This window comes from Schistocerca nitens, chromosome 3, assembly GCF_023898315.1.
Source record: "Schistocerca nitens isolate TAMUIC-IGC-003100 chromosome 3, iqSchNite1.1, whole genome shotgun sequence".
NCBI classification, from domain to species: Eukaryota; Metazoa; Arthropoda; class Insecta; order Orthoptera; family Acrididae; genus Schistocerca; species Schistocerca nitens.
The window spans coordinates 898,462,723-898,477,698 of NC_064616.1; positions in this window are offsets into that span (position 1 = coordinate 898,462,723).

Here is a 14,976-nt window from a genome sequence, read left to right on the forward strand (position 1 = left end):
AGTGGCAGTTGACCCTAAATAACGAAAAGTGTGAGGTCATCGACATGAGTGCTAAAAGGAACCCGTTAAACTTCGGTTACACGATAAATCAGTCTAATATCAAAGCCGTAAATTCAACTAAATACCTAGGTATTACAATAACGAAGAATTTAAATTGGAAGGAAGACATAGAAAATGATGTGAGGAAGGCTAACCAAAGACTGCGTTTTATTGACACCGACCTACATAGGGAGGAACGATCACCACGAAAAAATAAGGGAAGTCAGAGCTCGTACGGAAAGATATAGGTGTTTATTCTTTCCGCGCGCTATACGAGACTGGAATAATAGGGAATTGTGAAGGTGGTTCGAGGAACCCTCTGCCATACACTTGAATGTGATTTGCAGAGTATCCATGTAGATGTAGATGTAAATAGACGTTCTGGCTTCATTACTAGGTTGCAGTGCTTTACTTTTGGATTATTAGACAGTCATATTTTGTTGTAAAAGTCATACGACATGCCCTTCGCATTTTATGTATCCTTTCCTCTATAGCCAGTTTTTTCCAAACCAGTTTCTTGGATTATTTCTCTAAGCTGCTTATATTTTTAACCTTTTCAATTTGGCCAATATTTGGTTTCCGAAATTTCCATGCATTTTCAATATTTAAAAAAAAAATCATTTTTTCTGCAGAAATTCTTAAGCCGGCTCTATTGGGTTATGTCTTTAAAAATTAATTTGTGTTACAACAGGTGTAACATTTTCAAGAAGTGTAGCAAAGTCATCTGCAAATGCGAGACAGTTTATTCCAGTATTTTGGTTTCCTCTTCCTAAACTTATAGGTGAAATCTTATATTCATTCAAGTTTCATTCCAAATTCTCGGAATTTTATTTCTAGAATACAATTAAAAAGAATTGTGGATAGCCCATATCCTTCCCATACACATGTTTTTGCTTCGAAGGCCTGAGTAATTTCTCCCATAAATTTCAATTCAGATACTATTTTTGTAATCGTTGACGTATTAAATTTGCTAATTTAGACTTGACACGATATTCTGGAATTATTTTCTCTATAGTTTGCAGTCGGTGGAATCAAAGGCCTTTTTGAAATCAACATAACGATACTGCAGTACTCTTTGAACTCAGTAATCAAAAGGCGAGTGACTGACTTCAGATTAAATATTTGTTCAGAACATGATCTCGCCTTCCTAAAACCACTTTGATATTCACTTAAATGACTGTCCATTGTTGTTTCTATGCTGTTTAGTAAAATATTGGTAAATATTTGATATGAAACTGGTAAATAAATTGCTTTGTAGTCGTCAGCGTCTTATTTATTGTGCTTCCTATGTAGTGGATATATGAAGGTCGTCTTCCACTGTGCTGGGATTTTTTTCTTTCCCGATTTCCACAAAGATTAATTTTATCCCATTTTTTAAATTTTTAATAGAGACCATATTATAAGTTCCGCTACAGTAGAGTCTTTTCCACTAGCTTAATTGTGTTTTAAGGTTCCAATTACTTCTTCCGTGTCTCTGAAAGTCAGAGGTAAATCTTCTTTTAGATTTTCGTCACTGAGAATTCCAGCTTGTACATTGGTTCAGGGCAATTAAGAAGTTGGTCGAGGTATTTTGCAAGTGTTTAGCAATTTTTGGTGTTGCTTAAACCAAGTTTACCATTTTCATTTAGGGAACAAACATTTGGGGTTTCTTATTCCTTCAGTCTGGCCTTAAATGTCCAGTACATATCACGGGCATTATTTTTTTAAAGTCTTCCTCAATTTTTACAAGTTTCGTCTTTTCAAAATCTCTTGTAGTTCTTGTAATTATCTAATTTATTGTCTAACATATTTCATATACTGTCTGAACTTCAGTGTGAAACGTCAAACATTAAGCACCATCGTACGCGTGCGTCATTTTCGAAGTAGTGAAGCTCAGCGAAATGCTCACTCCACACGTGCGTTCTTAGGCTGTCCAGTTCGACAGCCTACAGCGGTGACAAGTAATTCAGCAGACGGTGTGATTGTACAGCAGATTCTGCGCATTCTGTGCAGGAGATGCGTGCGCGGCAATCTCTTCGCTGGTGCAGCAACCACTTCTTGCACACTTGAGATCTCAAGGAGTGCTTGTCTATTGGCTAACGCTACGCTGCAGTTCTGCCGTTCGCATTCGGCATTTTGTTCATAGCCACTGGACTGCTTTCTTTTCCTCATTCTGTGCGAGCTCTTCTACCTAACGTGCAAGGTGTCTGGGCAACTAATTATATGTTTTCTATCGACCGAGTTAGATGGAGCTGTGGTTAAGGCTTAGGACTATCCGCGTCGTCCAGGATTGAAATTCTCATCCGGCACCCTGATTTAGATTTCTCGTAATTTCCTCAAAGCGTTTAAAATGAACGTCGGAAACACTCCTTTGAAACGAACACGGCCAGAATCCTTCCCATTCGATGTCGTTTCCGCGCTAGTGCTGCATCTCTAATGACCTCGACGCCTACGGGCTGCTAGGCCTTAATCTTTCGAGTTTCTGTTACAAGCTAAAATGTACTTATAATCGTGTATCTTTAACAAAACTGCCTTCTATATCACACTCGACATGAAGTCAAAAAATATCCCTCAAGCACAACATAATTTCGCAGTTCTCACGTTAATGCAACCACATGGAAAATGTATCTATTAATTCCCTTATTATTATTTTATCACTAATTAGCTGCGCTTTCCGTTTTTCGACAATTTGCGATGGATTTTGACTTCGTCTTCAGCCACATTAACACGATAATCGACGTCGCATACATCCACGATTATATCGGGTCGTTGTGGAAGTAGCATTATTTCATGTGGTATACCAGCACCATCATCTAGCATGGCGTAACAACACATGATGCTGGCTTATGATAACCCGATATAGTTGCGGGTGTGTGCCACTTCGATTGCCTCTCTACTGTGCCTGTAGATGAAACGTCAGTGCTTCGAAATCGATAGCAAATATTAAAAATAAATAAATAAATGTAAGAGGTAAATAAGTAAAATGTAATAAATACCAATTTAGCTGATTGGACATCAAGTAATAATAAAAGAAGAAATAGTGTTTATTTTCCACAATAAAACATTTAGTGTGGCAACAGGAAGGGCATCGGGTCAAAAAGTTAAAATAAAATAAATTTGCCGAATCATGAAAAAAAGTAGACGCCGTACGACAGGATAAACGCCAGGAAAGAGAGAGATAAGTAGAAAGAGAGAGAGAGAGAGAGAGAGAGAGAGAGAGAGGAGAATCAGTCATTTACCTGCTGATGTCTCCAATTCTTCCAGCACTAGTACAAAGCACGTGTATTCTATTTCTTCACTTTAAAGAGATTGCAAAATATCAAAATACAAAGAATGAATTTTCGCTTTGCAGTGGAATGTACGTTGATATGAAACTCCCTGGCAGATTAAAACTGTGCCCGATATGGGACCTCTGCCTGTCATGGGCAAGTATCTTGGGGCCAATCCGGTGCACAGTTTTAATCTGCCAGGTAGTGCCGAGTAATACATCTGCACTGTGAAAATTAACAGACATGGCAAAGTGTACATTTTATTGTATTTCAAGAATCTTTCCATTCCTTTCGTGGTTGGAGCGTGTGAAGATGGCTGCTTATAGCCTTTTGTGCTCACTATAAACCATGGGCCTTGCCGTTGGTGGGGTGACTGACGTGCCTCTGTGATACAAATATCCGTAACGTAGGTGCGGGGGTTTACAGTCATTTCGACTTGTCTAAAAAACTGGACATTTTGACATATCTTCTTCACCACTGTCTTAACGTTAAAGATGAGAACTTTTGAATGAACGTAAACTCAGTCTAAGAACCGTGAGATATCACATTTCATCAGGAATGTGAATTTGGTGGTAGTAATGATAGTGTTTCTACTGTTGCAAATATTTCTTTGGCCTTCAATTCAAAACGCGCATTTTGTAGATACTTCGTTATGACTCTAAACCCCCGAACGGGGGAGTATCTGTTGTGAGACCAGAAAAACGCGTGGTTTCTGAAGAGGTGTAGTAGCATTTTCAGTTGTTGCAGGGGCCGCAGTCTGGATGATTGATTGATGAGACCTTGCAACGTCAGCCAAAATGGCCTTGTTGTACTGGTACTGCGAACGGCTGAAAGCAAGGGAAAACTACAGCCGGTTCTTTTTTTTTTCTCCAAGGGCATGCACCTCTACTGATGGTTAAATGATGATGGCATCTTCTTAAGTAAAATATTCCACAGGTAAGAGAGCCCCCATTTGGATCTGCGGGCTGGGGCTACTCAGGAGGATGACGAGATCAGGAGAAACAAAAGTGGCGTTCTGTGGATAGGAGCCTGGGATTTTAGATACCGTAATAGGGTAGGTAGGTTGGAAAATTTAAAAAGGGGAGTTTATAGGTTGAACTTAGATATAGTGGAAATCAGTGAAGCACCGTGTCAGGAGGAACAGGACTTTTGGTCATGTGAATAGAGGGCTATAAATACAAAGTCAAATGAGGGTAATGAAGGAGTAAGTATAATAACGAATAAGAAAATAGGATTGCGGGCTAAGCTACTATGAACAGCATAGTGAACGCATTATCGTCGCCCAGATAGACATGAAGCCCACATTCATCATAGTAGTACAAGCTTATATGCCAACTAGCTCCTCAGATGATGAAGAGATTGAAGAATTATATGATGAGATAAAAGAAATTATTCAGGTAGCTGAGAAATTGCAAAATGTAGAAAATCAAGGAGGTGGAACCTGGATAAGTTGCAAGAACGAGAGGTTGTTGAGAGTTTCAGAGGGAACATAAGGCAACGGTTGACTAGAACAGCGGAAAGGAATGCAGTAGAAGATATAGGGGTAGCTCTGAAAAATGAAATAGTGACGGCAGCAGAGAACCAAATAGGTAAAAAGACAAGACCTAGTAGAAATCCTTGGATAAAACAGGAGATACTGAAGTTAATTGTTGAAAGGAGAAAATATGATGCAGCAAAGAAGAAGGCGAAGGGGAAAACAAACATCTAAAAAATGATTTGACAGTAAGTGCAAAATAGCTAAACAGGATTGGCTAGAGTACAAACACAAGGATTTAGAAACATATTTCACTACGGGAAAAATAGATACAGCCTACAGGAAAATTAAAGAGACATTTGGAGAAAAGAGAAGTAGCTGTATGAATATCAAGAGCTCAGATGGAAAACCAGTACTAAGCATAGAAGAGAAAGCTGAAACGAGGAAGGAGTATATAGAGGGCCTATACAAGGGAGATGAACTGAGAGGCAATGTTATCGAAATGGAAGAGGACGTATATGAAGATGAGACATGAGGTATGATACTGCGAGAAGAATTTAACAGAGAAGTGAAAGACCTAAGTTGAAACTAGGTCCCTGGAGCACGTGACATTTTGTTAGAACTACTGACAGCCTTTGGAGAGCCAGCTATGACAAAACTCTTTGATTTGGTGCGCAAGATGAATGAGACAGGTAAAATATCATCAGATTTCAAGAATCATGTAATAATTCCAATTCTATCGGAAGCAGCTGCTGACAGGTGTGAAAATGATCGAACTGTCAGTTTAATAAATCATGGCTACAAAATACTAAGACGAACTCTTTACAGAAGAATGGAAAAACTAATAGATGCCGACCTCAGGGAAGACCAGTTTGTATTTCGGAGAAATGTAGGAACACGCGAGACAATACTGACCCTACGACTTACCTTAGAAGGTATGTTAAGGAAAGGTAAACAACATTCGTAGATTTAGAGCCAGTCAGGCAGCAGCCGGTCAAGACACAAGCAGTAACAGGGAAGTAACCGGTTTTGTGACATTTTACGAGTTCGTAAGCAGGAATGAATTATATAATTTCACCTGTGTGCTTTCGTAATTCAGTTTTTGAATCTCTACGTATTAATCCAATTTATTAGACACAGTTCTTGCGTTTTTGTCAGTTTCCACAGTAGAGTTCTGTAGGGGGTGTCGACAGTTGTTTGTTTGTTTTGAAAGATAGTGATCCGAAGAAAGTAAGAAAGAAAGTAACCCGATTTTGTGACATGTTACGAGTTCCTAATCTGGAGCGAATTATTTAGTCTCACCTGAGTGGTGCTTTTTTTAAATCTCCACGTGTTAATCTAGTTTTTTAGACACAATTCTTGCGTTTTCGTCAGTGTCTACAATAGAGTTCCACAGTGTGCGTCGACAGTCGTTTGTTTGTTTCTGTAGTGTAGTTCTCCACGGTCTTTAGTATGCAAAGGGACTGTAATTGTTCTGTGTGAATGCGAGTCGAGTTGGAGGCTCTTCGCTCTCAGCTCCAGACTGTGATGGCTTCTGTTACACAGCTTGAGGTTGCAGTGGATTGACGTCACTGTTGTGGGCCGGCCGTGGGGATGCAACAGACATCCAGCACGACTCACGAGTCCGGCAATCGGACCGCACAGGTATCCAGCCCAGTTAATGTTCGCACTGAGTTTCACCCCTTACCCATGATCGAGTGGGAGGTCACTTCTGTGTGTAGCAGCTTGTGAAAGACATAAGGGGGCCGAACATAAGGCCTCCCCAGTTAGTCTGACAAACAGGTTCAAGGTGCTGCCTGTGGCTGACACTGTCCCTCAGCCACATGCAGACACTTGACCTGTTTCTGAGGAAACCTCTCAGCATGCAAGATCCGGACAATCACAGAGGGTGGGGTTATTGGTAGTTGGGAGCTCCAATGTTAGTCGCGTTGTGGGGCCCCTTAGGGACATGGCTGTCACGAAGGAGAAGAAAGCCAATGTAAACTCGGTGTGCGTACTGGGTGGAGTCATTCCAGACGTGGAACAGGTCCTTTCGGATGCTATGAAGAGCACATGGTGCAGCCAGCTGTAGATGGTGGCTCACGTCGGTTCCAATGATGTGTGTCGCTTTGAATCGGAAGAGATTCTCTATGGTTCCGAGTAGCTGTCAAAAGTAGTAAACGTTGCCAGTCTTGTTTGCGAGATGAAAGCAGAGCTCACAATTTTCAGTATAGTCGACAGGACGTATTGCAGACCTCTGGTACAGACCCGAGTGGAGGGTCTGAATCAGAGGCTCAGACGAATCTGCAACCGTGTAGGCTGCAGATCCCTCTACTTGCGGCATACGGTGGTGGGGTTTCGGGTTCTGCTAAATAGATGAGGAGGCCATTACACACAGAAGGGGTCTAAATGGGTAGCAGAGGCTGTGTGTCGTGGACTGGGTGCTTTTCTAGGTTGGTGTCTCGGGGAAACACAAAAAGGGTGCAGGTCGAACACCGGAAGAACGAAGAAGATCTAGGAACTATCGGAATAACAGTTATAAATTGTTGTAGCTGTATTGTAAAAATACCAGATTCCCAACAGCTTATAGAAAGCATTGACGCTCCAATCGTTATAGATACTGAAAGCTGGCTAAACCCAGAGATAAGTTCAGCGGAAATTTTTGCGAAGGACCACAAGGTGTTCAGAATGGACAGGCTAAACACAGTTGGCAGTGGCGTGTTTGCTGCTGTTAGAGGTTTATCCTGTAGAGAAATTTACGTAGATAGGTCCTGTGAGTTATTATGGGAAGAGGTCATTCTTGGCAACTGAAATAAAACTGGATCCTTTTACTGACCTCCCAACTCAAATGATACAATTGCTGAACGATTCAAAGAAAACTCGCGTCTAATTTGAAACACGTACTCGACTCATACAGTTATAGCTGGTGGTGACTTCAATTTACCCTCGATATGTTGGCGAAAGTACACATAAAACATCATCGGAAATTGTCCTAACAGCATTCTCTGAAAATTATTTCGAGCAGTTAGTTCATGAGTGCACTCGAATAGTAAACGCTTGTGAAAACACACTTGACCTCTTAGCAACAAACAATTCTGAGCTAATAAAAAGCATCAAAAAGGATACAGGGATTAGTGAACACAAGATTGTCGTAGCGAGACTGAATACTGTAGCTTCAAAATCTTCCAAAAATAAACGAAAAATATAGCTACTAAAAACAGGGAGTAAAAAATTGCCTGACACCTTCCCAAGAGACAATCTCCACTGCTTCCAATTATCAGTGTAGATGAAGACTAGATGTGGTCTGAATTCAAAGAAATAGTATCGGTAGCAATTGAGAGATTTCTACCAAATAAATTAATAAATGGCGTATCTGATCTACCTTGGTGCACAAAACGGGTCAGAACACTGTTACAGAAATAATGAAAAAAGCATGCCAAATTTGAACGAACTCAAGATCCTTAAGATTGTCAGTCTTTTACAGAAGCTCAAAATTTAGAGTGGATTTCAATGCGAGATGCTTATAATAGCTTCCACAACGGAACTTTGTTTCGAAACTCAGCAGAAAATCCAAATAGATTCTGGTCGTATGTAAAATATGCTAGCCGCAAGACACTATCAGTGCCTTCTTTGCACGACAGCAATGGAAATACAGCAGAGTTACTAAACGCAGCCTTGCGGAATTCCTTCACCAAAGAAGACGAAGTAAATATTCCAGAATTCGAATCAAGAATAGCTGCCAACATGGGTAACTTAGAAGTAGATATCCTCGGGGTAGAGAAGCAACTTAAATCACTTAATAAAATAAAGTCTTCTGGTCCACACTTTATACCAATTAGGGTCCTTTCATTCTATGCTGATGAAATAGCTGCAGTATTAACAATCGTAGACAATCGCTCGCTCTACGAAAGATCCGAACCCAAGGATTGGAAAGTTGCACAGGTCACTCCAATATTCAAGAACGGCAATAGGAATAATCCAATAAATTATAATCACATATCATTAAGCAGGAGCAGGGTTTTAACATATATTGTGTTCGAACATTTTAAATTACCTCGTAGAGAACGGCCTTTTGACACGCAGTCAGCACGGATTTAGAAAACATTGTCCTTGTGAAAGAGAACTAGCTCGTTACTCACACGACGTGTTGAGTGATATTGACAAAAGATTTAAAACTGAATCCATATTTCTAAATTTCCGCCGCGCGGGGTAGCCGCGCCGTCTTAGGCGCCTTGCCACAGTTCGCTTGGCTCCCCCCCCCCCCCCCCACCCTTTCCCCAGCCGTCGGAGGTTCGAGTCCTCCCTCGGGCATGGGTGTGTGTGTTGTCCTTAGACTAAGTTATTTTCAGTTAAATTAAGTAGTGTGTAAGCCTAGAGACCGATTACCTCAGCAATTTGGTACCAAAGGAACTTACCACAAATCTCCAAATTTTTTTTTAGATTTCCGGAAGGCTGTTGACACTGTACCTCACAAGCGGCTTATAATCAAATTGCATGCTTATGGAATATCGTCTCATTTGTGCGACTGGATTTGTGATTTCCTATTAGAGAGGTCACAGTTCATGGTAAGTGACGGAAAGTCATTGAGTAAAGCAAAAGTGATTTTTGGCGTTCCCCAAGGTAGTGTTATAGGTCCTCTGCTGTTCCTTATCTATATAAACGATTTAGGAGACATTTTGAGCAACCGTCTTCTGTTGTTTGCAGATGATGTTGTTCTTTATAATCTAGTAAAATCATCAGAAGATCAAAACAAATTGCAAGACGATTTAGACAAGATATCTGTATGGTTCGAAAATTGGCAATTGACCCTAAATAATGAAAGGTATGAGGTCATCCACATGAGTGCTAAAAGGAATCCGTTAAACTTAGGTTACATGATAAATCAATCAAATCTAAAGGCTTTTAATTTCAACTAAATACCTAGGAGTTACAATCACGAGCAACTTAAATTTGGACGAACACACAGAAAATGTCGCGGGGTAGGTGAACCAAAGACTGGCTGAACACTTGGAAGATGCAACAGATCTGCTAAACAGACTGCCTACTTTACGCTTGTCCGTCCTCTTTTGGAGTACTGCTGTGCGGTGTGGTAGCCTTATCAGATAGGGTTAACGGACTACACCGATAACGTTAAAAAAGAGCAGCACGGTTTGTATTATGGAGAAGCAGGGGAAAGAGTGTCACGGACATGATACAGGATTGGGGGTTGTCATCAGAGTAAAACAAATGTGTTTCTCGTTGCGACAGGATCTTCTCACGAAATTTCAATCACTTTCTTTTTCCTCCGAACACGCATTTATTTTGTTCACGCCACCTACACGGGGAAACACGATCATCGTAATAAAGTAAGGGAAATCAGAGCTCGCATGGAAAGATATAGGCGTTCGTTTTTTTCTGAGAGCTCTTCGAGAGTCGAATAAGAGAGAATTAGGTGGTTCGATGAACCATCTACCAGGCACTTAAATGTGATTTGCATATTATCCATGCAGATGTAGAGAAAGCTTTTTACAATGTTGAACGGAATACTCCCTTTGAAATTCTGAAGGTAGCAAGGATAAAATACAACGCGTGAGAGGCTATTTACAACTTGTATAAGAGCCGCACGGCAGAGGAGGGCACGAAAGGGAAGCAGTGGATGATAAGGGAGTGAGACACGATGTTATTCAATCTGTACATTGAGCAAGCAGTAAAGGAAACCAAGCAAAAATTTGGAGCAGGAATTGAAGTTCAGGGAGAAGAAACAAAAACCTTTAGGTTTGTCTATGACATTGCGATTCTGTCAGAGACAGAAAATGACTCGGAAGAGCAGTTGAATGGAGTGGACAGTGTCTTGGAAGGAGAATGTAAGATGAACGTTAACAAAAGCAAGAGAAGGGTAATGGAGAATAAATCAGGTGATTCTGAGGGAATTAAATTACGAAACGAGACATTTAAAGTAGTAGTTAGCTTTCGCTATTTGGGCAAAATAACTCATGATGGCCGCAGTAGAGAGGATATAAACTGACTGGCAATGGCAAGAAAAGCATTTCTGAAGAAGAGTAATTTGTTAATATCGAATATACATTTATGTGTCAGGAAGTCTTTTCTGAAGGTATCTGTCTGGAGTGTGGTCATTTATGGAAGTGGAACATGGAAGATAGACAGTTTAGAGAAGAGGATAATAGAACATTTTGAAATGTGGTGTTACAAAAGAATGCTGAAGATTGGATGAGTATGTCAAATAACTAATGAGAAGGCACTGAAAGGAACTGGAGAGAAAATATGTTTGTGGCACAACCTAACTAGAAGAAGGGGTCGGTTGATAGAACACATTCTGAAACATAAAGGAATCACAAATTTAGCACTGGAGGGAAGTGGGGGCTAAAAATCGTAGGGAGAGACCAAGGGATGAATACAGTAAACATATTCAGAAGGATGTAAGTAGCCGTAGTTATCCGGAGATGAAGAGGCTTGCACGGATAGAGTAGCATGTAGAGCTGCATCAAAACCAGCCTTCGGACAGAAGGTCACTTATTGCACTTATTGTTTGTATGACTTTATCTTCACGATTCTTGAAAAATATTCGTGTATTACATCCCGAAACCGCCTCAATAAATTTGTAAGTAGATGTGCTCAAGATTTCACGTGTCTTTCTTCAAAAGTCTGCCACTTCAGATTTTACAGTATTTCAGTACATTCTCGTCGGTCTGACAAGCCTCTGTGTTTTCACGACCGCATTTTTTTGTATATCTTCCAAATGACCATTCACGATGGACAGTAATATGAAACGGAAAATGGTTCAAATGGCTCTGAGCACTATGGGACTCAACTGCTGAGGTTATTAGTCCCCTAGAACTTAGAACTAGTTAAACCTAACTAACCTAAGGACATCACAAACATCCATGCCCGAGGCAGGATTCGAACCTGCGACCGTAGCGGTCTTGCGGTTCCAGACTGCAGCGCCTTTAACCGCACGGCCACTTGGGCCGGCTATGAAACGGAAAGTTACCACCGAATGGTAGTGTGTTCACATCAGACGGAACGTCAATATAATGTCACGTATTGAGCAGTAAAAGTAGATTATAATGAACTGGCTGTCTTACAAAACATTGGAATATACTGGTGGCATTAAGGAAATAACATTGGTAACAGAGTTTATTAATAGTGAAAGCAAAATTCTTAATGGATATTCTTGACGAAGGTTCTCTAACCCCAGATTCCTAAACCCTCGTAAAAGTTTCGCTTGAAGTTGGTACCAATTCGCGCTTCCCGCCAGTTTGGTGTTGTCAGTATAGAGTGTAATTAACTAACGCATAAACTATAAATTATAACTTCCTTTGAATAAAATATATATTAGTAAAATTTACGATGGTGTAGTGGCAATGTAACTTTTCCCCCTTTACTATTCTATGTTTAATAACATTCTACACACTGCTGAGAAGTGAAAGAATAGAGATAATGTCACCCAAACATTTAAAAACATCAACACTTATTTCCTCAGAAAAATGTATACACAAAAGCATATAAAAAGTACGTAATAAATATTACACAGTACCGTTTCCCTTTCACCATTGCGTCTTGATTTCTTTATAATTACCATATAATGGCCAAAATACGGTACTGGCCATTAAAATTGGTACACCACGAAGATGACGTGCTACAGACATGGAATTTAACCGACAGGAATAAGATGCTGTGTTATGCAAATGATTTGCTTTTCAGAGCATTCACACAAGGTTAGCGCCGGTGGCGACGCCTACAACGTGCTGACATGAGGAAAGTTTCCAACCGATTTCTCATACACAAACAGCAGATAACCGGCGTTGTATGGTGAAATGTTGTTGTGATGCCTCGTGTGAGGAGGAGAAATGCGCACCATCACGTTTCCGACTTTGATAAAGGTCGGATTGTAGCCTATAGGGATTGCGGTTATCGTATCACGACATTGCTGCTCGCGTTGGTCGAGATCCAATGACTGTTAGCAGAATATGGGATCGGTGGGTTCAGGAGGGTAATACGGAACGCCGTGCTGGATCCCAACGGCATCGTATCACTAGCAGTCGAGATGACAGGCATCTTATCCGCATGGCTGTAACGCATCGCGAGCCACGTCTTGATCCCTGAGTCAACAGATGGGGACGTTTGCAACACAACAACCATCTGCACGAACAGTTCGACGACGTTTGCAGCAGCATGGAATATCAGCTCGGAGACCATGGCTGCAGTTACCCTTGACGCTGCATCACAGACAGGAGCGCCTGCGATGGTGTACTCAACGACGAACCTGGGTGCACGAATGGCAAAACGTCATTTTTTCGGATGAATCCAGGTTCTGTTTACAGCATCATGATGGTCGCATCCGTGTTTGGCGACCTCGCAGTGAACGCACATTGGAAGCGTGTATTCGTCTTCGCCATACTGGTGTATCACCCGGCGTGATGGTATGGCGTGCCATTGGTTACACGTCTCGGTCACCTCTTGTTCGCATTAACGGCACTTTGAACAGTGGACGTTACATTTCAGATGTGTTATGACACGTGGCTCTACCCTTCATTCGACCCCTGCGAAACCCTACATTTCAGCAGGATAATGCACGACCGCGTGTTGCAGGTCCTATACGGGCCTTTCTGAATACAGAAAATGTTCGACTGCTGCCCTGGCCAGTACATTCTCCAGGTCTATCACCAATTGAAAACGTCTGGTCAATGGTGGCCGAGCAACTGGCTCGTCACAATACGCCAGTCACTACTCTTGATGAACTGTGGTATCGTGTTGAAGCTGAATGGGCATCTGTACCTGTACACGCCATCCAAGCTCTGTTTGACTCAATGCCCAGGCGTATCAAGGCCGTTATTACGGCTAGAGGTGGTTGTTCTGGGTACTGATTTCTCAGGATCTATGCACCCAAATTGCGTGAAAATGTAATCACATGTCAGTTCTAGTATAATATATTTGTCCAATGAATAGCCGTTTATCATCTGCATTTCTTCTTGGAGTAGCAATTTTAATGGCCAGTGGTGTATATTTTTCTACCTTTACAGAACTGACAGTTACTTTTTTGAACCAAGTTTCATAAAAAAAATAGTAGGTGTTCTTTTTGTCTTGGTAGTATAGAACGCCAATTTGTTCTCGTTGTCAAATATAATGTCTCACCATCAGAAGAGCACTTGTAGTTGTGCTGAATAATTCAAACAATGTCGGAAAGGGAGAAAATTTTTGTGAATGGTGAGAAATTACGAATGGGGTCCCACAACGTTCGATTTTTGGTCCACTCCTACTCCTTATATATGTGAATGACCTTGCACTTAACCTTCATCAAGCAGAATGGTACTTTTTACAGATATACTAGTGCTATAATAAACACTGTTAGAGACAAAGCAACAGAAGAGATTGTTAATAGAATTTTTCAAAGAATTATTAAGCTGTTCTCTGAAAATTGACTTGCCATAATTTTTTAGAAAATACAGTATATTCAGTTCTGTACAACAAATAGAGTCACACCAGCATTTCATGTAGCACACGAACAAATTTTTGGGTGTACATTTTGATGAAAAGTTGAGAACTAGAAGAAGCATATTACTGAGTTGCTCAAACGGTTAATTTCCGCTACTTTTGCTCTTCGAATAATTGCTAGTATAGGAAACAAATGAATCAACCTTCAGACACATTTTGCATATTTCCATTCAATAGTGTAATAATTTTCTGGGGCAGTTCATCACTCGGAAAGAAAGTATTGATTGCCCAAAAGCGAGAAGTAAGAATAATATGTAGTGTTCACTCTCGGTCCTCTTGTTGGCACCTCTTCATGACGTTAGGCATTTTAACTGCACCATCACCATATATACATGTTCGCTGATGAAATTCGTAATAAATAATCTATCACAATTTCAGAAGAATAGTGATGTCCGCAACTGCAACGCTAGAGTAAAACAATGGTCTTTATTATTCATTATTAAAGCTGCCTTGGCTCAAATGGGATTTCAACATGCCGGAACAAAAATTTTTAATCGTCTGCTCAATAAAATAAAACGCGTGACATGTAACAAAAAAGTTTTTAATTCCGACCTAAAATTATTTCTCCTAGTCAACTCCTTCTATTTCATGGATGAGTCTTTTTTAAACCTGATAGACTGTAAACAAAGCCTTTAGCTTTACGTGTAGGTGGATGAGTAGGACAAAAAAAGAATATCTTCGTTATTGTTAACACTCATCATGTATACAAGCCCTGCAAACTGACTGGTTCCACATCATGTCGAT